At 26.3% G+C, this 25602-nt stretch overlaps 1 protein-coding gene across 2 annotated transcripts in view; it reads right to left on the reverse strand.

The window, feature by feature from the left end:
• Positions 1-25602, reverse strand: part of LOC111681642 (death-associated protein kinase related) — a 208066-nt gene that overhangs the window by 139045 nt on the left and 43419 nt on the right. The gene's annotated exons all lie outside the window — the stretch shown is intronic.

The following is a 25602-nucleotide window of genomic DNA, read 5'->3' on the forward strand; positions in this document are numbered from 1 at the left end:
GCCCATATTTGACCTATATAAAGCCTCATTTAGAAATTTTAGTTTTTTATCAATAAATGGCTTAAATATTTTGGAATTATGGTAATATTTAACATAAAAGTTTCTTTAAAAAAAATAAAAAATTTATAAAAGTAAAAATTGTAAAAATATACTCATGGTGTAGGGTATCATATGGTCGGCCATGCCCGACTATACTTTCCTACATGTTTTTTTTTTATTTTTAATATTTTTTAAGCTTATCAAATGTCATAAATTTGTAACGCTTTTTTATTCATATTCATATGGGAATTACGAACTTAATGATCATTTGCTAATTATGTTCATTTTATTTATTCATAATGATGTTTAGAACTTTGAACTTTTGTTAATGTTCTCTCTTTTCTAGAGGGAAAATTGTAAGAATTTTATGGAAATTGAAAGAGTTTTTTTTTTGTTAGCAAATGTTTTGATCAATGAATAGAATAATTGTGATAATGTTATAATGTTGTTTAAAGATAATAAGTTTTTAACGGTTTTAGGACAATATGAATAAAGAAAATTTAAAAAGAACATAGAATAGAAAACTATAGATTAGTACATAGTCTAGAATATAGATCAGTCTATTATCTAGGGTATAGATCATTCGATGGTACCTTGACTATAGATAAGTCAATAGTTTTGCCTAAAGATTAGTCTACAGTTTTCATGACAGATTGGTCTTTAGTCATGACTATAGATCAGTCTTTTATCTTGACTGTAGATCAGTCTGTAGTCTTTAATATAGATCAGTCTACAGTCCTGACTACAGGTCAGTCAATAGTCATGATTATAGATCAGGCTATAGTCTCGACTATAGATCAGTCTATAATGTTAACTACAGATCAGTCTATTGTCTTGACTTTAGATCAGTCCACAGTCTTGACTATAGATCAGTCTATAGTCTTGACTATAGATCAGTCTATAGTCTTGACTGTAGATCAGTCTATATTCTTGACTATAGATCAGTCTATATTCTTGACTATAGATCAGTCTATAGTCTTGACTACACATCAGTCTATAGCCTTGACTGTAGATCAGTTCATAGTCTTGACTATAGATCAGTCTATAGTCTTGACTATAGATCAGTCTATAGTTTTGACTATAGATCAGTCTATAGTCTTGACTATAAATCAGTCTATAGTCTTGACTATAGATCATTCTATAGTCTTGACTATAGATCAGTCTATAGTCTTGACTATAGATCAGTCTATAGTCTTGACTATAGATCAGTCTATAGTCTTGACTATAGATCAGTCTAAAGTCTTGACTATAGATCAGCCTATAGTCTTGACTATAGATCAGTCTATAGTCTTTACTATAGATCAGTCTATAGTCTTGACTATGGATCAGTCTATTCTATAGATCAGTCTTCACTACAGTCTTGACTATAGCTCAGTCTAAAGTCTAGACTACAGATCGGTCTATAGTCAAGACTATAGGCTTGAGTATAGATCAGTCTATAGTTTTGACTATAGATCAGTCTATAGTCTTGACTATAAATCAGTCAATAGTCTTGACTATGGATCAGTCTATTCTATAGATCAGTCTTCACTACAGTCTTGACTATAGCTCAGTCTAAAGTCTAGACTACAGATCGGTCTATAGTCTTGACTATAGATCAGTTTATAGTCTTGACTATAGATCAGTCTAAAGTCTTGACAATAGTTCAGTTTATAGTCTTGACTATAGATCATTTTACAATCTTCACTAGAGATCAGTCTATATCCTTGACTAGATCATAGTATTGATTATAGATTAGTATATCCATCTATAGATCTTTCTTGATTTTAATAACTAATTCCATAAGAACTTTTTGAACAAAGAAAGCAAAAAAATTATTGAATTCTTAAACCTTTAAATGAAATCGATAATTAAAATAATTTAGCCAACAACATACTTCTTCAAGAACATAATAGTAAGTTCTTAAAGCCAAAAGTTCATTGTACCTTTTACAAAATTGGTTTTACAATAATTCATTGACATTGAAGTTTACTAATTCGAAAAGAAAACATTTTTTTTTTGTTTTGTAAGTTCTATTATTAAGTATTTATTTGTAATTAAATTAATTACCATGTGTATCAAAGCTTAAAGATCTCTTTTATAACGGTTTTAATTGTATAAGAGTATTTTTCCAATTTGTACATTATTTGATCTATACCAAGCAGAACGAAATGACAGAACAAAGCCCTCTAGACAAGATGATGATAATGACGATCTTCATCATCAAGTCAAAGCTATTATAATTGACATTTTTTCTTTTCATTTTTTTTTTTTTTGGTTTGTTCTTTAAAGTAGAAAATATTTTGTGAAATTTTCATGGACTTTTAAATTCTTTTTTTCACACATTTAATAATGTTCATAAGTTTTGTTTGAAATTTGTTCAATTCGCATGATTAGACAAAATTTTCGTTAAAATTTGTTTTTTTTTAAGAATTTTGAGAGCTATTAACAGGCATGGGAGTTTTCAATTACATTGCAAGTCATTGTTTACAAACTTTTAAAGCGGGACTTAAAAAGAAAACGATCTTAAGGAAAATATCGCTTTAAACGATCATGCAATAATGAATATAGGCTTGAAAGGTCATTTGTATTCTTTGAAGAAGAACTGAAAAGGTTGATTACAAGGTTAAAGAAAATTACTTAAGAAAAGTTTAATAACGAAAAAAAGCAAGTGATAGCAATTGAAATTGATTTTTCTGTGACCAACAACAATAAAGAATTAATAAAAGATCTTTTGAATGATTAATGATGGTCAGTTGAAAAAAAGATCTTTAAAACTTTGATTTCAAAAAAATCCACAACAAGTTAATATATTTCTTCAAAAAAATCTTAACTTTAAAGAAGACGCAATAATTTAAAAGAAAAATTCACATTGAAATAAAATATTTTTGTTATTTGAACTACATACAATGAAAAATAATAAAAAAAGAAACAACCAAGTCAAGATCACCTATTCAAGACACTTTAAGCAGCAGCAGCCATCATTAAAAGAAACAGAACCCAACGCTACACATTTTTTTGTAATTTTTTTACGCTCACAATTATTACACAAAAGTTATTTTTAAGCCATGTTTTATTTTTTTCTTCTATTATTTCATTCATTGTTAAGTGTTTTTTTTTTAACAATAAAATCTTGTTTTTATTATAATTAGTATAAATAATACTTTTAATAATAATAATAAAGTACAGAAACCACACACTATTTGATTCTTTAAATTATAATACAAAAAAACTAACAGCAACTAACTACTTGTATTTATTGTTTGGCTTTGGCTTAATTTAATATTGATTTGAAGGTTAAGTTGAACATTTATTCAAGAAAAAAAATTATTTATAATAATTAACGGTTTTTTTCTTGGTGCTAAAATTGCATTAGCAATGTTTAAAATTTGTTAGGTGATCTTCAAAAACAATTTGAAATTAGCTGCGATCAGTGCGATCTTTATTATATAGCCTCAAATAAAAGATGATCGTTAAACGTTTAATCGTTATAAATTAGCTTTGATCAGTGATATTTAATCAATGATCTTTGTATAAGCAGTATAAACACAAATTGGTAACATTCGTTATCTTTATAAAGTTCCAAGTTTGCTTTGATCACTGATCTCTATATAAAGTTCAAAATGTTCCTCTTCCCTAAAACATTATATAGTTTCCATATAACTTCAATATCAGACCTTTTCTGTATAATAAACTTCCTGGGAGTTTGTACCCTGTCTTATAGCTAAAGCACGTAAAAGGGAACAAACTCCCGGGGAATAATTGTTCACAATTAGTCGGTATAACTGCAATTTAGTTGTATGTTGTTATGTAACAGCTCGACTGTGGCCGATAGTTCTTTCCTGGGGAAAAAACCTTCGGTTGATACAACTGTCGCTGGGTTGACAATCTTTGGCCGAGTATGTCGTGAAACGACTTCAATTTAGTTTCGATCGTTGCTCTTTATAAACTTTTAATTTTGATCGTTATAAAGTATATCAGTTTCGATTGATAATATTTATTGTAATAAGTTATCTTTCTTTGATATTTACTTTCTTTAATTAACAAAGATCGCAGAGTCCCGAACTTGATTTGATCAATGATCTTTTCAAAGTTCTTCAAAGTCATTGATCTTTATAAGCTTTATATAGTGTTCTTTATGTAATCTTAAAATCGATCTTAAATATTGTATATTCCCAAAATAACTTTGATCATATAACTTTTCATTTTGATCGTTACTCTTTAAAAACTTTAAATTTTGATCCTTTCGTAGTCTGAAATCTTATTCAGTATATTATCAAAATTAGTTTTGATCGTTACCAAATTAGCTTTAATCTGAGATCTTTATATACTTTTCAGTTTTAGCATCGATCGATAATCTGTATATAGTTACAAGTTAGTTTGGATCAGTGATCTTTACGTTTTTTAGTTAGCATTGATCAGTGATCTTTTTATTATCTTGATATCTCTTCGATATAGTTACAAATTTATTTCGATCATTGATCCTTATAAGCTTTATTTAGTGTTCTTTATGTAATTATCTTTTATCAATGATCTAGTTAAGTCCCAAGATTCGACTAATCATCTTTATATATATTTTTATAATAGTCACACATTTAATGATTAATAAAGTTCCAAAATAGATTTAGCCTGTGATCTCTAAATAGTCCTATTATAGTTTTGATCTGTGATATTAATACGGACGGATCCAAATTGGCTTCAATCGTTGATCTTTATACAGCTGTCGTTTATTACATTTAATCTGTAATCTTTAAATTAAACCAAATTAGCTCTGATCGTTAGTTTTTATATTGTCAAACTAGTTTTGATTAGTGATCTTTAAGAAATTTACACTGATCTACGACCCTTGATGTAAACTACGAAATAAGTCTCGAGTTGTGTTCAATTATAAGTGCCAAATAAGGTGTAATCGCTAATATGTATATAATTTTAAATAAGCTTCGATCGTTGGTCTTTGATCTGTTATTTTTATGCAGTCCTATATATACATTGATCGATGCTTTTTATATAAATAAGACTCGATCGTTGTGCCAAAATTGTTTTGATTTTGATTGTTTTGATTACTGATCACCTTATTAACTAGGATCTTCGTCCCTTATAAGACTTGATCAGTAATCACAAATTTGTGTACAGTTCCAAATTAACTTTGATCAGTGATCGTTATCTAGCCTCACATTCAATTCAATATAGTTCTAAAGTAATTTCGATCATTGATTTTTAGAAGCGCTTAAAGTGATCTTTATGTAATCTAAAATTGGCTTTAATATAACGTGAAATTAGCTTTGAACAGTAGTGATCTAATCAGCTTCGATCGTTGATCTTTATAAACTCCCAAAATTATCCAGATCGTGCAAACACAGACTCACAGCAAGAACAAAAGTATTTTTCATTAATATGATCTCGTTAACATTTTAAAATTCATAGACGTAGGAGGATTGCGGAATTCCAATTAGTTAATGAATATTTAAGTTTTTTTTTTTTTCAAAGAAAGAAAGAAATCACAAACAATCTACCTTAGTTAAAGCAAACAAGAAATTGTTGCCCTAACGAACACAAAACAATGAATGCTAACTCTTAAGACCTCAATCACGGATGCAATTGTTTAGAAACAATTGAAAAATAATATTTAAACAAAATGTGATGCCTCAAACGCATACAATTTTAATAACAATAACAAAATTTAACAGAAAAAAATCCAACAACATAAAAACTTTCGCATCAAAATACACACCAAAAAATAATGGCAAAAACAGAAAACTATTAAATTCAATATGTGAAATACTTTCTCAAAAACGCACAAAAGAAGAAAAATTATGATTTGAAATCACACACAATTTCTTTTGCTTTTCTTTTTAAAAGCTAATACTTCAGGCAGCAGCAGCATCACTACTGTCATCTAATCTAACTGATATTGCAGCAGCCCCACGATCAAAGCGGATGCTTTTGGCATGTCTTTTGAAAGAAATCAAAAACCTCTCTCTCAATATTTTCTCTGCTATTTAAGAAAATGATGAACGACGAGTCACTAAAAGACGCAAAGAGAATGCCAATATTTGCTTACAGCAGCAGCTGATGATGATGATCTTGATGATCGTCATTATTAGATGGCAACAAAAAACTCTAGTTATTTTTACCCATAAGCCTCATTTTTAAGCATAAATTTTGTGAGCTGTATTTGCTGCGCAGCGCAGCCTACAATTGGAAAATGTGCAATAGCAATTTACGTTTCAGTTTTTCCTTTTCTTATACGGTTCGACTGATGAAGAAATGTGCGAAGTGTTAACGACTTAAGGTGGTTGTATTTCGAGGTTACTTAAATAATCTTAAATAATTGTCGTTAGTGATCTTTAAATAATCTCCCTTTAACTTATATCGGAATCTAAGATAAATAATGATCTTTAAGAATTCTTAAATACGTTTTGATAAGTGATCTTTATATAGTGATCTTTTATTAATTGAGCATCAATCATTCATCTTTATATAGTCTCAAATTGGCTTTAATCGATGATCTGTATATAGTTGAAAAATAGCTTGGATCATTGATATCTATGTGGAACCAAATTTAAATAGCGGCGAACTAGCTCTGATCCTTAATCCTAATAAAGTCCCAATTAGATTTAATCGGTTATCTCTGAATACTTTTAAAATAGTTTTGATCTGTGATATTTATACGGATCTAATTTAGATTCTTTTGCTGATTTTCATATAGTTAAACTAGCTTTGATCAGTGTTCATCGAATACATTTAATCGGTGATCTTTAAATTGTACTAAATTAGCTTCGATTATTGGTTTTTAGATAGTCAAACTAGTGTTGATCAGTGATCTGCAAATAGTTTCCACTCAGTTACGACCATCGATGTTTGTTAATTACGAAATTATCCATGAATTATGTTCAATACGACATATGTATAAATTCTCAAAAAAACTTTGATATTAAATCAGTTTTAATCGTCAGATGAAAATTAGCTTTCATCGTTGATCTTTATATATTCAAACTAGCTTTAATCAGTATTCTTCGATTATATTTAATAGGTGATTTTTAAATTGTACCAAATTAGCTTTGATCGTTGGTTTTTATATAGTCAAACTAGTGTTGATCAGTGATCTGTAAATTGTTTCCACTCAGATACGACCATCGATGTTTGTAAATGCTCCGATCATTGATGTTTGATCAGTTATTTCTATGCTATATAAATTTCGATCGATGATAGTTATATAGTTGCGAATTGGCTTCATATAGTATCTAATTACTCTCGATCATTGAACTTATAGAATACAAAATATTCTTCGATTTTTTTTTGGTTATGATCTCCCAAACTAGCATTTTAATCAATGATCTTTTTACAGTTCGATCGTTAAACCTATAGTTAGCATTTATTACTGATATTTATTAAATTCCAATATAGCTTCGATCTGTGATCTTCTTAAAGATTAAAAAAGGTTTCGATATAGTCAAATCGATCATTGATCATTTTTTTTACTTATAGTGATCTTTGATCTATATGTAGTTCAAATTCTGATCGATCAGTGATCTTTATTTGCTGTTAAGTGGGCTTCTAAATATTTCCATATTAGTCTCAATGGTAGAATAGTACATTGTACCGATCGTTTATCATTAATCGTCGTTTGATTATTGCTCTTTATATTGTCCTAAAGCAACTACGATCATCGATCTTTATATCGTCTTAAATTTGCAATCTTTATATAGGTAAGTTTTAAAACTTCTTATCTGTCTGCAATTTCAAGATCTTTCTCATTAAAACATTAACTGTTACCAACTTCTGCAGCAACTTATGTTACCAACACTTTTTCTCAAAGTCATACATTAAAGAAAACACTAACAAACACACTTTTCTTCTGTAATTAAATCACCTAAAACAAAATGTAACTTTATGTACACACACACAATATAACGTGCGATTTAAGTTAAAATAGAAAATCTAAAGATTGGACCAAACAACAGACAGTCATACTAACTTTAGCAGCTGCTGGTTTAACCAGAAAAAAAACAATCCAAAGACTACAAGGTTTCTTTTTTTATAAAAAAATTTTGCGTTAAAAATATTTAAACAAAAAAAAATATAAAACACCCATATAAATCCATAGAAGAAGAAGCAGCACACACACATATATATATATATATATATATATATATGTAAGATTGACGTTGCCAACTTCACATATTTTCAAAGGTCGTTTCAAGTGAGTTGAGTGAGCCCCAGTGAATGAGTTAGTAAGTGAGCGTGCCAGCCAGCGTGTGAGGGAAATAAGCAGTAAGTAAAGCTTTAAGGCTACAAAAACAAACCAGGCAGCATCTGTTTAATGTTTCATACTTGTTGTAATAACGATGATGATGATGCTGAGCAATATTTGCTGTTGCTGTTGTTGACGATGTTGTTGTTGATGATGAAGCTCTATAAAGTCTGTTGAACTGTTGTTTCAGACTTACATACTTCGTAGTACCACATATCGTTAGTTGTTGTACATTGTACATACATATTTATAACTCTTAACAGTTGTTGTTGTTAATGTGTTTTGTTTTTTTTTTCTAGTTTTGAAGTGCTCTAGTAATAATGTTTTTTTAAGTTTTTAACCGGCCTTAAAGATACAAAACCACTTCACCGCTCTTTATCTATCACTGACAACTACTTTTTTTGTTTTATTTTTTTTTCTGAAGATTCTCCAAAAGTCAGTCATCTTTTAGTTTGAAGGCAAAAATAAAATGTTCATGCGTTTTTATATAGAAAAAAACTGAAACGACACATGATAGAGAAAAAGGTAGATAGAGTCAAAGGTGAACAATAAATGTTGGCTACAACAACAACAACAACAACAGCATTAATAACATCAGGGTCTTTAAAATATTTTAATACATTGTATGGGGGCTACAATTTTTACACCTAAAGAAAAGTAGACATAAATCTATTGAAAGAAATCTTCTGCAAACAATTTCGCCAATTGAAATGTATTAAACTATATCTATCGTTAAGAATGTACTTCCCCCTTCTTTGGAACTAGTATCAGTCTCAAGTCCACTTTAAAGTCTATACCAAGGAAACACAATGAACTCTTAAATGAGCTCTCTTTGTACTCTTTTTTTCACATTTAAGTATGCTAACACATGCAAAAAAAAACGGTCAGAGAACAAATCTTGCATTCTCTGCCTATCGCTGGTCTATACTCTTTACTCTCTGTGAGAAATGGAAATATATTTCTTGATAACGATTTGATTTTTCGACTTTTTATGTTGGGTACCAGATATATAAACTTAATTTTTGTTCCAAATGTTTTATCTAATTTATAATTTTTTCATTATAACTTCTTTGTTTGATAACTATATAGTTAACTTAAATGTTCATTTTTATTATTTATCTATTTCTACACTCTTTTTTATTATTATTATTATTATTATTCTTGTCAAGTCATGGCAAAACTTAAAACAGATAATTATATTTTTGTTTAAATATTGCGTCTTTCTTCACTCTACAGTAGAGCAATAATCGATGTAAATTGGAAATGCCCCAGAAATCCATGGAAACTCCATCCATTATCAGAATGTAGATATCGTAAGCTAGCCCATTAACAACTAAAAAGGTCTTAGTTTAAATCAGGATTGAGCCTAAGTGAAAATCGACAATTGAACTTATTTTCGGTCTATAAAAATATTTATGCTTAAGGCTAAATTCAAACTTTAAAAAGACTTTTGATTGACTCCCAGAAACTCTGGGTTTCTTAACGACTAAAAGGGTCTTAGTTTAAATCAGGATTGAGACTAAGTGAAAATCGATAATTACACTTGGTTTCGATCTACAAAAATATTTATGTTTAAAGCTGAATTCGGACTTTAAAAAGACTTCCGATTGACTCCCAGAAACTCCATCCGTCGTGAGAACATAGATATCTTAAATTCACTCATAAACGACTAAAATAGTCTTAGTTTTTATCAGGATTGAGACTTCGTGAAGATCGACATTTGAACTTGGTTTAGGTCTATAAAAATATTTATCCTTCAAGCTGAGAAAAGGACTTCCGATTAAAGTTAGATTCAAGATCGAATTTAAACCGGAATGAGGCTATAAGTCTATAGGATTACAAAATGACCAACCGGGTTTATAAGCGTGCGCAATAAGGCCTGGATTATAACTAAATACACTGGATTATATACAAATATATTACCAGAACTGTTTAAAAAACTTCTAACTGACAATTAAAGTAGATTTGGATTTTATATTGATACTAGAACTAGATAAAGATATGCCACGAATTAAAGCTATAATTGATCTATATTCGGTGTTAGGACTAAAGATATAAGATTGAGGCTAGAGTTGCCATCTAGTTTCGAGATTATAAAACTTCTTTCTTTATAAACTTCTTTTATTGAAACAATATTGGAACTTCGTTAGGCCCTGGATTTGGAACTATGATTGAAGATTGGGACTACATTTCAAGCTGATTGAGACGTTAGATTAAGACGACATTTTGGAGTCTACACAAGAAAGTCTATAAAGTCCAATAATTGGCCCTTAATTACGATCTAGTTTGTGATTAAAGACTGTATTTTGGATTCTACACAAGGAAACCTATAAATTTCGATAATTGGTCCTTAATTACCATCTAGTCTATCCTTAAAGCTAGATGAGGACTATATTAGGACCTAGATTACATTTGGAGCTGATTAAAGTTAGATTAATACTGCATTTTGGAGTCTACACAAGGATGTCTATAAAGTCTAATAATTGGACCTTTTTTTAGGATCTTGTCTGCGAAACTTATAATTAATGCCGTATTGCCACTTACTTAATAAAAGGGGATTATATTGTCTCCTATAATTGATCTATGATTATAGTCTGTGATTAAAGCTAGATGATGCCAGTATTAGGTCCTATATTTCATTTGGATCTGATTGAAGTTAGATTAAGGCTACATTTGGGAGTCTACGCAAGGAAGTCTATTAATTGGACCTTTTGTAGGATCTTGTCTGAGGTTAAAGCTAGAGTTTTCTATATATCTAATCTATATCCTAGATAACAAATTACAGAAATATGAAAATTAGCCCCTGTCTGACAACAAAAGTAAATGAAGTTTGTGATAATTTTTAATAATATTTAAAAAATCTTTTTGTTTTTTTTTTAACTAAAGTGCATTTCAGATTCCGTTTTGCTGATTACAGTCCTACTACTCCTTTCACTTCTTAATGTTCAGTTTTTATCACAAAAAAAAGAGAATAATTTTTGCTTTTTGCGTTTTATTTTACATTGTTACAAAATGGACTTTGTATGTTGCTCTAAATTATAACAAAAAGTTCATTACGTTTTACAAATATGGGTTAAAATACAAAGATATAAATTTAAAGAGATAAAAAAACGTTAAAAAAAGCCTACAATATAGAAATGTAAAATAAAAAAGAAATTAAACAGTTAAAAGAATTAAAAACATTAGTATAACAGTTTTAACATTCTAATATAACAATTTATAAAGCTATAATATCTAGACAAAATATATGTATATAAAAACTTGTTGATATTTTACCAAAATAAATACAATTGTTCCAAACGTTTTCTTTAAAAAGAAAATTTATGAATAACTTTATAGAGAAAATTGATCAACAAGTTTCTTTTATTTGTATCAAGAGAGAATTGATCAGAGAATTTCAGAAAAGAAAAAAATTGGTAGATCATTTTATTTAAATACAAAATTGACCAACAATTTTCCATAAAAAGACAAGTGATCGTCACGCTTTTACTATAAAGGCAAAATTGATCGATTTTTTTCTCTATGAAGGAACTGATCAACATGTTTCTAGAATAACATTATTTTATTATTTCCTATTGAGAGAAAATTGATCTACAAGTTTTTATAAAGTGATCAATAAATTTTATTCGTAACTTTCTTTAAAGGTAAAATTAATCGATGATCTTCGTTAAGAGACAATTGATTTACACGTTTTCCAAAAAAATCAACAACTGATCGACATTTCTTATTAAGAAAAATTGATTTTATATCGATATAGTTTTCTTTAACAAAAAATATATCGAGATATCGATCGACAATCGTTTATAGAAGGAAATGTGATCAACACTATTCTTTAGAGAGAATAATTTTAAAAATTTTTATAAAAACTTAAAATTGATCACTATAAAGAGAAATATGATCGAGAATAATTTAAAAAGTGAAAGTTTGATCAACAATTGTCTAAAAAGACCAAAATTTTTTCTATATTTTTTAAAAGAGGATACTGATCGACAATTGTCTATAGAAAGACAAAACTGATCAACATTATTATTTAGACAAAAAAATTTTAACAAAATTTATAAAAACATAAAATTGATCAACAATTTACTATAAAGAGAAATATGATCGAGATTTTTATATGGAGTGAAATTTTGATCAACAATTTTCTATAAAGTCAAAATTGATAGAGAATATTACAAAAACATTAAATCATATTTATGTACATTTTACTATTGGGAGATAGTTGGTCGATAATACTGATCGAATATGTTATGATTAATGATCAACAATCTTCAATAGAGATTAATATTAATCGATAATCTCATATTTAAAGAAAATTAGGCAACAAATTTTTATAAAAAAAAAATTGATCAATGAAGAGAAATTTGATCAATATTTTTTTTTAAAGAGAAATTTGTGAAAAGTGTTCAACAATTCTCTACAAAGTGAAAAGTTTATTTATGATTTTTAATAGATAATTGATTGACAATTTTTTATAAAATTGAGAAACAGTTGATCGAATATATTAAGATAAATGATCAACAATGATCTTCTATAGAGAATATTGATCGGGAATCTGCTATTTAAAGAAGAGAAATTTGAGCTTCTAGTTTTCATAGAGAGACAATATTTCAATAAGTTTCAATAAAGAGAAAAATGTTTGACAAATGTCTTAAAAGAGAAAATTGATCGACAATCCCTTATAAAGAGTGAGAGTGCAATTTTCTAATTTTCTTTAAAGAGCAAATTGATCGTTAAGTCCATATAGAATGAGAATTGATATACAAGTTTTTATAAAAAGAAAAGTGATCGTTAATTTTCTTTAAAAAAGAAAATTGATCGACAAACTTTTTTAGTTGTGAAATTTCTCTATAAATTCTATCGAAAAATGTTTAAGAGAAATTTACTGAGAATATTGATCGAATATTCTCTAAAAGAAAAAATTGATTCAAAATTTATTATAAAGAGAAAACTGATCGACAGTTTATTGAATAAAAACAGTATCGATCGACTAATTTGTAATGTGAATAAAAGTTCGCACAAATATAAACTATTTTTAAAGTTTTTTATATGTTTACCTATTGTATAACAGTTTTATTATTACAGTATAACAGTTTTTAAATTTTTTGAAATCAAAAATTGCCATAAAAATATTAAAGTGACGAAAACTAGAATAACAACTATTTTCATATGTTTACGTGTATAACAGTTTCAACTAATTTAATTAAACCACTAAACGTATAACAGTTTTCCCACAACATTGTATTTTGCACAAAAAAATAAAGTAATCTTTTGAATTTATGTCAGTAGTAAGAGAAATTTTCGCTTTTTTTTCAACATCATCATCTTGCCGTTTTACTAAATGTCCAAATAAAAATAAGAAAAAAAACCAAACAAAACAAGTCAAGACTAGACTTGTTAACAATAAATTTTAACAAATTTCTTTCAACAAAAAAAATTGAAAAAAAACGTTTTTTTGTTGTTGCCGTATTTAGTAGTTTTATCTTTTATTTACAAAAATTTTACCGCCAGCCAATAAACTTTTCCTTTGAACAAAAAAAGAAGTGAAGAAAAAAAATCACGGTCATGGAAACAAATAAATATTGTTGTTGGTCATAGTTAAACAGCAAAACATGAGCAGCAACAAACAGCTGCAGTAGCAGCAGCAAAAACAATATTAATCGTTTATGTTTTATAACTTGAAATAACAACAAAAAATTCATAAACTTGCATAGTTTAGGGAAAACTTTATTTGGTCAAAAAAAAATCCAAAGAAAAAGAGAAAATTTATGCACAAACAACAAATTTTTATCACTATTTGTTTTTCCCATCTTTCGCTCTTTGCGTAGCACTCTATTGCCCAACAAACAAAGTCATGGCAACTTGATGAAAAAATTTAAAAAAAATCAATTTTCCCCAATGTGCAAACAAAATAAAAAGCTGACTTTTTCATTATACTATGTCGGTCGGTCAATAACTTATGACAAACAATGACAACATAACTACAACAACATTGTTGTAGCCAACATTTGAGATGACAACTCAAACAATTTATGATTACTCGAGAAGCTATGTAACTATAACTACACTCTTATACTTTTAGTTTACCACATGTAACCTAGAGTTTTGTTCTGTCATGCATGCGTTTTGACTATGTATTTACTTTGGCAATGAAGTGGAATTGTTTAAACCACATCATCATCATCATCATTGATGCAACAATGTTGCTGCAACAATAAGTGATAAAAGTATTGGCACATACACATTTTTTTAAAGACAATTTATGCAAAGAACTATTTCGTGTGCAAATATAAGAAATAAATTTTAATTCAAATTATTTGACATTTTAACGAAAATTTTTAGTGATAAATTTTTAAGAAAAGAATATTGTTCGACAATGATCTCTAAAGAGAAAATTTCATAAAATTAAAATTTTCATAAAATTTAAATTTTCATAAAATTTAAAATTTCATAAAATTTAAAAGTTTAATAATTTTCCATAAAGAGAAAAATGATCATTAAACGACTTAAGATAGAAAACTGATCTTAAAAATTTTATACAAAAAAAATGATCAAAAGTTTTATAAAAACTAAAATGTGATCAATAATTTTTCTCAAAAGAGAAAATTTATCAAAAGTTTTATAAAAATATAAAATTGATCAAAATCTTTTCTATGCATAGAAAACTGATCGACAATTTTCTATAAAAAATAAGAAAATTGATCGAGAACTTCATAAAATGTTGAAGTTTTTTAACAATTTTACATAAATTGAAAACTGATCGTTAATAGTATTTAGATATAAAATTGAGGAACAATTTTAAATAAAGAGAAAATTGATCGAAAATTTTACAAAAACTTTAAATTGATCAACAATTTTCTATTAAGACAAAATTGATCGACCATCGTCTATAGAAGAAAAACTGATCAAAACTATTCTTTAGACAAAAAAATATTAAAGAATTAAATCGAGTAAAATTTTGATCAACAATTTTCCATAAAAAGAAAACTGATAAAGAATTTTACAAAAACTTTAAATTGATCTACAATTTTCTATATATGATTGATCTACATCATTCTTAAGAGAAAAAAATAATCGAGAACTTTATAAAAACTTTAAATTGATCAATAATTTCCTATAAAGAGATATGTAATCGAGAGTTTTTTTAAAAAGTGAAATTTTTGTTCAACAATTGTATATAAAGAGAAAATTGATCGAGAATTTTACAAAAACATTAAATTGATCAACAATTTGTATATAGAGAGAAAATTGATCGACAATTGTCTATAGAGGGAAAACTGATGTACACTTTTCTTTAAAGAGAAAAATGATCGAGAATTTTATAAATACTTAAAATTTATAAACAATTTACTATAAAGAGAAATATGATCGAGAATCTTAAATGGAGTAAAATTTTGATCGACAATTGTCTATAAAGAAGAAATTGATAAAGAATTTTACAAAAACTTTCAATTGATCAAACATTTTCTATAATTTTTTCAAGAGAAAATTGATCGACAATCGTCTATAGAGAGAAAACTGATCGCCATTAATCTTTAGAGAGAAAAATGATGTGATGTGTGATCGAGAATCTTTTATTAAGTGAGATTTTAATCTTCAGTTGTCTTTAAAAAGAAAATTGATCGAAAAATTTATGAAAAGTAAAAATTGTTTAACAATTTTCTCTAAGTAGAAAAAAAGATCGAAAATTTTACAAAAATTAAAAAGGATCGATTATCATCTATAAAAAAATTTATTCACCATGGTCAAAGAGAAATCCGATTAACATATAAAGTCAGAAAAAAACTTTCCTTTAAAATTTCTTTCTCTATAAAGACAAAAGTGATCAACAAATAATGATCAATAAATCTATTCGAATATAATAGTTTATCAATTCTCTATAATTAGGAAAATTATCATTGATTGACAATCTTTTATAGAGAGAAAATTTATCAAATATTTTTTTTTATAGATAAAAATGATCTTAACTTTCTATGAAGAAAAAAAGTGATCTCAAAATTTTTATAAAAAAAAAATTATCAACAAATCATTTTAAAGAAAAAACTGATCTACAATTTTGTTAAAAGCGGAAATGATCAGTAATCTTATATAAAGAGAAAATTTATCAAAAATCTTTTATAAAGAGAAAATTGATCGACATTTTTCTATAGAAAGATAATTGATCGACATTTTTTTATAAAGAGAATAAAGATCAACAATTTCTTAAGAAAAAAGTTGATCGACATATTTTTCAAGAAAAAATTGATCGAAATTTTTATAAAGAGAATAATGATCAACAATTTCTTATGAAGAGAAAATTTTGATTAGCAATTTTTTGTAAAAAGAAAATTTATTAAAATTTTTTTATAAAGAGAAAACTAATCTTAAAATTTTTCTAAAAATGAGAAAAACTATCAGAAATCTTTTAAAATAAGAACAACTATTTTCTATGAGAATATTGATCGAACATATTCCTTTGAAAAAACATTTGATCGTTAATACTTTAAAAAGAGAAAATAGGAAGATGAATTCTTATAAGGATAAAAGAGAACGATTTTTCATATATAAAGAGAGATAAAGAGAAAATATTGATTGACATATTTTTTAAAAGAAAATTGATCGACTTTTTTTTATAAAGAGATAAATGATCAACAATTTCTCATAAAGAGAAAATTTGATCAGCAATTTCTTATTAAAAGAAAATTTATCGAAATTTTGTTGTAAAGAGAAAATTTATCTTAATTTTTTTTTAAATGAGAAAAATGATCAGAAATTTTTTATAATAAGAACAGCTATTTTCTATGAGAAAATTGATCGAAAAACGATCTGAAATTTTTTTTAATAAGAACAGCTATTTTCTATCAGAAAATTGACCGAAAATAAACATATTCAAAAATATTTGAACGTTAATCCTTTAAAAAGAGAAAATTGGTCAATAAATTAATATAAAGGAGAAAAGAGATAAATTTTTCTTAAATAAAGAGAAATTAGAAATTCAAGTAAAAATTCCCAAAAGCGATCAGTTGTTAATCTTCTCTTAATCTTGATTTATAAGATTTTATAATTTTTTTCATAAATTATATGCAATTTCTAAAACAAAAACATAAATTTGTTTTAGATTTGTGCGGTCTATTGATTTAATGTTGTTACAACAAATTGCTACTTGCAACAAATTTTACAAACGTCAATACCCTGTAAGAGTTTAACCGATCGTATGTATTAGTGTGTGCGTGAGTAAAGTTAGCAAACTTGTAATAGATTTTATGAAAACCGCCGCTTGCAACAAAGTTTTTTTGTAAAAAGTCAATTTTTGCCGCTTACAATTAAACCAACAACTAAACCAACTAATATACCTTGATGTCAATGACAATTGTGTGTTTAGTGTTTTTATGTTTTACATTTTTTGCTGTTTGTTTGTTTGTTTGTTGTATCCCCTCATTTAATGTCTCATTGTCTCTCCTTAACAGAAATCTTTAAAATTTTTTCTAATAATTCTCATCATGGTGATGATCGTCGACAGCAAGCATTTTTTAATGGCGCCAAATCTTTAAAGGCGGGGGGACTAGACTAAAGAATCAACAACCGACCACAACTATTCTGTTGATGTTTTTTTGCAATGAAATTGACCAGCAGCAGCAATCAGTTGATGCTGCTGCTGCTGCCGCTGCAGCCACATTTGACATAAAATCATTTGAAACATGTTGTGATTAAATGTTGACTTTTAGTGCAAGTCCGACATGCAACTACTTACATGTGGTGGTTATTTGTTGTTGTTGTTGTTGCTATAGCTATTGCGGTTTAAGATTAAATGACAACAACTATAATTATTTAGAAAAAATACTATTATGCTTACTTACAACAACGATTTTTTTCCTTAAAGCATTTTTAGCCATATTTAAACGTAAATAGCGAATAGTTTTTTTTTTTTTTGTTTTTGTTAAACGTTAAACGACGACATAAATATCAACGCTTTAAAAAAAAATTTATCAGATATTTTGTCGGCCAACAGCTAATTGGAGTTTGAGTGATTAATTTAGTTGGAAAATAGAATTAAAATTCTTTACAAAATTTTTAAGGTAAAAATAGATTTTCTTAACAAAATAAACATACAGTGGAAAATTTTGTAAATCTATGAATTTCTATAAAGAGAAAATTGATCATTGATTTTCATTTAAAAGAAAACTGATCCTCAATTTCCTTTAAAGAGAATTCTCAATTTTTTTTAAAGAAATAACTGATCAACAAACTTCTTTAAAGAGAAAATTGTTTGATAAACTTTTTTAAAGAGAAAATTGATCGTCAAGTTTCTCTAATGAGATATTTTATCTACAAGTTTCCATTAAGAGAAAATTGATCGATAATCTTTTATAGAAAAAAATGTAAAAAGATCAATATTTTACTAAAGAGATACACTATTAACTATAAAGAGATTAATGATCACTGATCAACAATCTTCCATAGTAAAGAAATTGTTCGACAAATTTCGACAAAGGGAAGAGTGATCTAAAATTAATTAAAAAGAAAAAATGATCGGCAAGTTTCTATTCTGATCGTTTTTTTATAAAGAGAAAATCGTTCAACATGTTACGTCAATGCAAACACTGATCTTAAATTTTTTATAAAGAAAACATTTAGTCGACAATAAAGAGAAAATTTTTCAACAAATTTCTTATAAATATTAATATTTGCTTTAAAGAGAGATAATTAATCGACAATCTTTAATAAAGAGTAAATGGATCTATAGTTTACTATTAATAGACGATCGATATACAAATTTTTAATTAAAAACAGTTGATCGATAACTTTCGATAAAGAGAAAAGTGATCGACAATTTCTTATAAAGAGAGAAAATGATCTACAATTTCCTATAAAGAGAAAAATGATTGATAACTTCCTATAAAGAGAAAATTGAGCGGCAAGTTTCTATAAAAAATAAAAATTGATTGTTTACTTTAAAAACGAAACTGATAATTTTTTTATATAAAAAGAAAATTGATCAAAGAGTTTTTACAATAAGAAAACTGATCTTCAGTTTTTTTATATGAAGAAATTGAATCGATAATCTTCAATAAATAGAAAATTGTTAGACAAATTTCTTATTAATAAAAAGAGAATTGTTCAACAATATTCAACAAAAAGAGTTTACGATAGACGTTAAATAGATAATTTTCTATAAAGAGATTTAAAACAATTGATGGATAATTTTCAATGAAGAGAAAATTAATCGAAAAATTCTTCGATTCTGTCGATCGGCAAGTTTCTATAAAAAGAAATAGTTTTCTTTAGAGAGAAAACTGATCAAGATTCTTATAAAAAGATAATCGATCAACAAGTTTTGACAATAAGAGAACTGGTCTTGAATTTTATATAAGAGAAAATTGAATTGATGATATTCTATAAACAGAAAATTGATCGACAAATTTCTTATAAACAGATGGATTTTCTTTAAAGAGAAAATTGATCAACAACCTTCAATAAAGAGAAAATAAATAAATCTACCATTTATTATAAAGAGAAAATTTATCAACAAGTTTCTATAATGGTTAATAGTTTTCTTTAGAGAGGAATGTGATCAATTTCTTATAAAGAGAAAATAAAACAAGATCAGAAAACTGATCTTCAATTTCTTATCTTTTCTTACTTTTCTTAATAGAAAATATCATAAAAATTTCTTATAAATAGAAAGATTTACTTTTTAAAGAAAATTGATCGACAATCTTTTAAAGAGAGAGTGTATATCGACAAATTATTAAAAAGAGATAAACAATCGATAATTTTCCATAAAAACCTAAATGATAAAGTATCTTTTATAAAGAGAAAATTGATCGACAGCTTCTTAGCAAAAAACTGATCTATGAATAACTTCTTATAAAGGGAGATTGATCAACATGTTTCTATAAAAAGCAAAATTTATCCTCATTTACACATTAAGAAATAATTGATCAATGGTTTTCTATAAAAATGAAATTTATCAATAATCTTCTAAAAAAAATAAACAAAAATTTACGATAAAGAGAAATTTGTTCACAAGTGTTTAAAAAGAGAATATTTTCCACGATTTTCTTTAAAGAGAAAATTAATCACCACTTTCGTATAAGGAGAGCGATAATTTTCTATAAAGAGAATTTTGATCTAGAATCCTCTGTGAAGAGAAACAAAATCAATGATTTTCTTTAAAGATAAATAAGATCTATGAGAGGAAATTGATCGACAATCTTATATAAAGTGAAAATTAATCAAAAATTTTCAAAAAAAAATTAAAAATTAGGAATTTTATAAAATTTTGATTACTTTTATAAAAAAAACATTATCATTAAAATTTAAAGAAACTCTTAAATTATGTAAAAGACTTTCATACACAACCTTTCCTGTTTAAACATTAATAGAAATTTACCTGCAAAGAGAAGAAAAAAAAAACAAAATTAATTAATCATTTATTTAATAAAATATAATAAAATAAGCAAAATTTTTAAAAATAATTAACATTGAAAAGAAACAGAAAATAAAAATACAATAAATATAAAGTAAATTATTGAATAAAAAAAAATTAATTTAAATTTTTTAAAAAAGCCTAATAAATACCGACAAAACGTTTTATTTAAAGAGAAACAATAAATTGCATAATTTATTAAGGCCTAAAGGTAAAGATATAAATTTTGTTTAAGGGGAAAACGAAATGTTTAAATCAAAAACAATCATCGAAATAAAGTTGTAACAAACAAGGAATTAATTTCATAAATAAATTCATAAAATTTGTTTAAAATTTGAAATCAATTTAAAACAATTCAAATTTGCAAAAAAAAATATATATATAATTTTTAAAAAAGGTCTACGTGAACTTGACCATGATTTTTTTAAAAAGTTGAAAAGGTTTTTTTGCTTAAAACAAAACCATAGAGAGACAAATTTGTTTTTTTTTGTCAGTTTGGTTTATTTGCTTTTTAATTTATTTTTGTAGGTCAATTATTAAACAAAAATTTCCTGATTTGAGTTTGCTATTTATTTATTTTGTTAGATCTTTTTTGAGTAAAATAACAACTACACTTTACGAAATAATTAAAAGGTTTTAGGGAAACCTAAAACTTAAAACCTTTTCCATAAAACCAGCGAAAATTTTGCTCAATTTTTTTTGCTGCTTTTATAATTATATCTCTGATTGTTCAACCCGCTCCCCCCTTAAACATTTTAAAAATATTGTATTTTGGATTTATATACTTATGCTGGTATTAAGTGTTCCCCTTTAGTGATCTCATTCACCACTCTGCTTTTAATTTGTTGATTTATATTATTGAGTTTTTAATTTAAATGCAAAACAATTAAGAGTTACTTTCTGAAGAATTTTTTTGTTTGTTAGAGTTTATTTTGAGTTCATCAAAATATTTAATTAAATTATTTCAATATAATAATTTGCTTAATATCATCATATAAAGAGTAAAGAGCAATTATCAATTGATATGGCGCCTATATAATAAATTTTATTTTAAAAAATTAACAGAAATATTTTAAATCAATTTGAAGCAATTTCGCTTAGTTAGGAAATAAGTATTATAAAAATCGCTTGCAACTCTAGTCTATATTCTAGCATATAGTCTTATCTATAGTCTAGTCTATAGTGCAGTTTAGAGTTTAGTCTACAGTCAAATGTGTAATTTAGAGTATCGTCTAAAGTCTAGTCTACAGTCTAGTATATAGTCTAGTCTATAATGTAGTCTATAGTTAAATGAAGTCTAGTCCATAGTATAGTCTATAGTTAAATAAAGTCTAGTCTATAGTATAGTCTATAGCCTATAGTCTAGTCTATAGTCTAGTCTATAATGTAGTCTATAGTTTAACATAGTTTAGCCTATAGTATAGTATATAGTATAGTCTATAGCCTAGTCTATAGTATAGTCTATAGCCTAGTCTATAGTCTAGTCTATAGCCTAGTCTATAGTCTAGTCTATAGTCTAGTCTATAGTCTAGTCTATAGTGTAGTCAATATTCTAGTCTATATTCTAGTCTATAGTCTAGTCATTAGTCTAGTCTACAGTCTAGTCTTTAGTCTAGTCTATAGTCTAGTCTTTAGTCTAGTCTATAGTTTAGTATATAGTCTAATCTATAGTCTAGTCAATAGTCTAGTTCATAGTCTAGTCTATAGTCTAGTCTATAGTCTAGTCTATAGTCTAGTCTATAGTCTAGTCTATAGTCTAGTCTATAGTCTAGTCTATAGTCTAGTCTATAGTCTAGTCTATAGTCTAGTCTATAGTCTAGTCTATAGTCTAGTCTATAGTCTAGTCTATAGTCTAGTCTATAGTCTAGTCTATAGTCTAGTCTATAGTCTAGTCTATAGTCTAGTCTATGGTGTAGTTTATAGTCTAACCTATAATCAATTGTGTACTTTAAAGTCTAGCGTGTAGTGTAGTCTATAGTCTAATGTCTAGGCTAATCTATAGTCTAATGTCAAGTTTAATCTATATTCTAATCTATAGTCTATTTTATAGCCTATTCTAGAGTTTAGTCTCTAGTCTAGTCTTTTGACTATAGTCTATAATCTAGTCTAATCTAGCCATAGTTTATTGCATAGTCAATAGTCTTGTTTTAGGTCTAGTCTATAGTCTAGTATTTTGTCTGGTTTATAGTTCTAGTCTATAGTCTATTCTATGCTCTAGTCTTGTAGTCTGTTCCATTGCCTTGTCTATTTTAAAATGTAACCGTAATTAGAATTTAGTCTATATTCTATACTGTAAACAGTACTATATTTTGAATTACAATAGCCTTGACTATAATTTAAAATTTATTTAAATGCGGTAAATATAATCCTTTTACCGCGATCAGCTTTAAACAAAGATTTTAGCTTAAACACTTCCTAGTTTCAGAAATATTTTAAATTATTTATTGCTTATATAAGTAGTTTTAAACAATTTATTGTTCTTCTAGACATTTAATTGACGACAAACTCATCCATCATTTTATCTGTTTATCCATATAAATGCAATTATTATTTTATTTATAAAAGAAACTGTTTTTTCCGTAAAATCTTCTCCACTATATAATTATTTTGTAAAGAAAAAAAGTTTATTTCCTTAAACAAATTATAATTTTTTGTTCACAGGTCTTAATTTAAAAAAAGAAAAAGATTAATGTTGGTGTCAACATTGACAAAATGAAATAAACAACAACAAATACTGTGAATATATACATACATCCACCCATTCATCCATATGTGTGTATCTTTAAGCAAATAATTTCAAGTTGAAAATCTGAGAAAAGACATTGAACTTGACAATTATATTTTAGTTTATTTCACTGAAAAAATATACACTGTTTTAGTTAAGTGAAATACGAAAAAAGTGCATTAAAATAAAGGATCTTTACAGTGGAGCAGTTAAAGACAAACTATAAAGTTATAATTACAGTGCTGAAGAAAAGTATATGAACAGCATCAATATGTTCAAGCAGCATTTTAGAAGTTTTCATAAGGCAACTATTTAATTTCTCCTCTAACATAAATGCCCTAAAGTGGAGAGTTTTTACTATCTCTGTAGTTGTGAATTTTCCTTTTTTTTTAAATGTGTGCCACTTCTTTTGTTTCCTACTGTAGTTGAAACATTTTAACTCTTAACAAAATCATTATATTTTTTTTTTTTAAATTTATGTTTGTATAACTCAAACATTTCTTTTTAAATTGATAATTTTACAAAATAACTTCAAAACTAAATTTTAAAGATAAACAAATAATTAAAACAAAAAAATATATAAATTATTTACTACTTAAAATGTAAGTGAGGCAGGCAAATAACAATCATTAACCCCTTAAAACAAAACAACAGATCGAAAAAAATATTCCAATAAATCATTTACTCATTAAAAAAATTTCCTCAAAAATTATTTTGTCACATAATTTTTTTCCAAAAAAAAAAAAGTTCATGAACTGGATAAATGATGCATTTGTTTTTAAAATAATTTACATTAAGTAAATATTTTTTTTTTAAATTAAAAAAAAAAAAACGAAAATTATATTAACTTTGCAATTTAATTAAATATTTGTTTATTAGAGTGATCAAGAGATAATCTTTTGTTATTTTCAAGTTAAAAAGGTCATAAATAATAACGTCACATATTTTTTTTGTAATTGTAATAGATAGCTGAGTACACATTTAATATTATTAAATAATCTTTTAATAGAAATAGATTAACAAAGTTCAGAGAGTAAATACTTAAATAAACATTAATTAAAGTTGTTAGAGAGCGGCCCTTTTGAGGGCTTAAGTGTAAATAAACCCTAAAGCTATGAAATATTGTTTACTATTGGTTTAGTTTATGATATAGAGTCCACTACATCGATAATATAAATCATTTACTTCATGCAGTCATGGGCAACATATGTAATTGTCTTCCCCTTAGGTTTTGACCATAGTTAGGTATGGTAGTCTTACTAATATACAAATCTAATATTCATAGTCTATGGTATAGTATATAGACTATAGTCTAGTCTATAGACTATAGTCTAGTCTATAGTCTAGTCTATAGTCTAGTCTATAGACTATAGTCTAGTCTATAGTCTAGTCTATAGACTATAGTCTAGTCTATAGACTATTGTCTAGTCTATAGTCTAGTCTATAGACTATAGTCTAGTCTATAGTCTAGTCTAAAGTTTAGTCTATAGTTTAGTCTATAGTCTAGTCTATAGTCTTGTCTATAGTTTAGTTACGAAATTTTTTTCGTAAAGTTGAGCATGGATTATTTTCAGTGTATATATAATAAATTATAACAAAGTAATGTTTCTTCTAAGAATTCTCTAATTTATAAACAGTCTAGACATTATTTTTCTTAAAAGTTTTTTCAAATAAACATAATATTCAAACAACAATGATAAAATTAAATAATAGCAAGGACTATTTGTTTTTTTTTTTTTTTTTTGCTTTACCTTATAAACAAATGTTAACCTTGAACTTCAAACACCTAAAATCTATATATATAAATACTTGCTTTTAAAGCAAACACAAAAATACTCCTTAACAATTTATAAACAAAATACTTATAACAAAAAAGTAAATAAACAAATAACCAACAAACAAAAACTACCTAATTTGTTTTAAAAAGTAATATAATATTCTTGACAAAAACCTTGAACAGTAAAAATACCACAAAAAATTAAGACTAAGTAGCCTTCCAGTAATTATTATTTTTTTCAAAAATTTCGGCAATTGTTTAGGCTGTATAATTGGATTTTTTTTTCATCTCGTTAATTTGTAAACAAATCAATTGTTAATTATATTAAAAGAAATACAGCTCATTTAAGAAATATTTATTTTTATTTAACCATAATTGTTGTTATGACAAATGACACATCACATTTTTTGGGTGTATTA

This window comes from Lucilia cuprina, chromosome 3 (genome assembly GCF_022045245.1).
Source record: "Lucilia cuprina isolate Lc7/37 chromosome 3, ASM2204524v1, whole genome shotgun sequence".
Taxonomy (NCBI): domain Eukaryota; kingdom Metazoa; phylum Arthropoda; class Insecta; order Diptera; family Calliphoridae; genus Lucilia; species Lucilia cuprina.